Here is a 2500-nt window from a genome sequence, read left to right as displayed (position 1 = left end):
CAGTCTTCCTTCTTCAACTTCCACCATTTGATCTTCGGCTGTGTCTTCACTCGCTTCCTCATGTTGGTCTCCAAAGTCATCTTACAGACCACCATCCGATGCTGCCTAGCTACGTTCTCCCCTGTCACCACCTTGCAGTATGCAATCCGTTTTACATCGCGCCTTCTACACAAGATATAGTCCACCTGTGTGCACTTTCCTCCACTCGTATACGTCGTCACCCTGTGCTCCTCCCTCTTCTTGAAATATGTATTCACCTCAGCCATTTCCATCCTTTTCGCAAAATCGAACACCATCTGTCCTTCCACATGTCTCTCCTCGATTCCATACCTTACCATCAACTCCTCATCACCTCTGTTCCCTTCAGCAACGTGTCCATCGAAGTCCGCTCCAATCACCACTCCCTCCTCCTTGGGTACCCTTTCCACCACGTCGTCCAACTCAACTCCAGAATTCTTCTTTTTCGTCCATCTTACACCCGACTTGCGGGGCATATGCGCTGATAACCGTCAGCAATACACCTTCGATTTCCAGCTTCATAATCCTCACTCTGTCTGACACTGTGTTCACCTCCAGCACGCTCTTGACATACTCTTCCTTCAGAATGACCCCTACCCCATTTCTCCTCCCATTCGCACCATGGTAGAAGAGTTTGAACCCACCTGCGATACTCCTGGCCTTACTCCCCTTCCACCTTGTCTCTTGTCACCTTTCTTCTTTCCATCACGTCAGCCTGCTCTCTCCCTTTACTAGCCATAGTGCCAACATTCAAAGTTCCGACTGACTCTCACCTCCACACGCCTACCCTTCCTCCTCTCTAGCTGCCTCTGGACATGCCTTCCCCCTCTCCTTTTCCTTCGCCCAACAGTAGCCTAGTTTCCACCGGCACTCCGCTGGTTAACAGTACCGATGGCGGTCGTCGGTAACCCGGGCCTCGACCGATCCGGTATGGAAATCTTATTTATGATCCGCATATTTGATTTGGCAAAGATTTGACGCCGGATGCCCTTCCTGACGTAACCCTCCCCATTTGTCCTGGCTTGGGACCTGCACTAAGAATGCATTGGCTTGTGCATCCTCAGTGGCTGGGTTGCACGCTTTTCTATGTTTGCCCCTCACTTTTGTGGCGTGAACTATCAATTCTAGTAATACAGGTGTGTTTATGTTAGGTATCACAGACACACGCACACGCACAATATATGTCCAAAAGTATTGAGATAACTGACCATTACACCTACAGGAGCTTTTCTGACATGTCATTCTGAATCCATAGAAACCCATATTCCACGAAGCTCCCGGCGCACAGTTTTTGTGCCGATGTTAATGCCAGGAGAAGTTTGGATCTCTGCAGTTATTGAGTCAACAGAGCGTTGGCGACTTGAGTTGCTGTTGTCCCTAAAGGCTTGCACTTTTCAATAATATGATGATATATGAAGCATAGAGAGTAAACGGGATAGATACCTTTTGAACAGCACCCTGTAGTACAGCACTTTGAAGGTACATATGTCGTCACTTGCTGTAGTGGTTTTTACTGATGGGCGTGGCCAGGTTTTCAGAAGCCTCTCAGTTGTCAATGTGAGAGCCAGGGGACGCGTCTGCCGTACGTTTAGGGTTAGGGTTAGGTGATTTCTCTGGTAGGGCTGCTTACACCACACCCCGGACTGGATTTGTTGCGTGTTTGTGTCCTGATCGATGGGCCAACTTAACACGCCTTCGGAGGGTGTCCGCCGGCCGGCTTTGCCGGCGTTCGGGCGGTCGGTTCCTCCGGTCTGGCGGATCGATGTCCTTTATTTAATGTTCTTAGTGGCGAGCAGAGTGCGGAGTGGGAGGGGCTCTACCGCGTAGTCGTCCTCTCCGTTGCACAGCTCGACAGCGTGCTCGGCGGTGCTCAGCCGGACCGTCTATCCCAGTTGCTCTTCCACGGCTCCCCTCGCGAGGCTTGCGGCCCCCCCCCCCCCCCCCCTCCAACATCTGTATGGGGAGGGGTGGAACAGCTCCGTGTTTACCTCGCGGGGCTTCCCGGAAGACATTTTCTCAAAGTCCTCGTGTGACCGGTCTACTTTTTCATTGCGTTGTGTAGGAAAGACAGGACAATTTGTCTCCTTCATGGGATCTGTATTCTGTCGCATATAAACAGAGCAGGTTTCTGGAAGCTTCAGGGGACGTCAATACAGGTTTTTTTTTTGTTACAAAAACACATAAAACATAGCAGTCGCGTATAAACAGGACAGATTTCTGGAAACTTTAGATCTGCTCCCACTGTAGCATACGCAGAAATTGGGACCCACATTAGGAATGGATAAAATAAATTACAGGGGCAGACAAAAATGAACACGTGCATACGTTTTGGGCCTCTAACAGGAAATGGCGTCACAACAGGGAGGGGTTACTAACTGGGAGGGGCTACTATAAGCGTTGGTAATGACAATGATAAGAATCACGTCGTGATACTTTGTGTAAATGATACAACATATGTTGGTTATGACGTTTTTAACCATGC

This window comes from Lampris incognitus, unplaced genomic scaffold (genome assembly GCF_029633865.1).
Source record: "Lampris incognitus isolate fLamInc1 unplaced genomic scaffold, fLamInc1.hap2 scaffold_91, whole genome shotgun sequence".
In the NCBI taxonomy this organism is placed as follows: Eukaryota; Metazoa; Chordata; class Actinopteri; order Lampriformes; family Lampridae; genus Lampris; species Lampris incognitus.
This window is presented reverse-complemented; position numbering follows the sequence as displayed.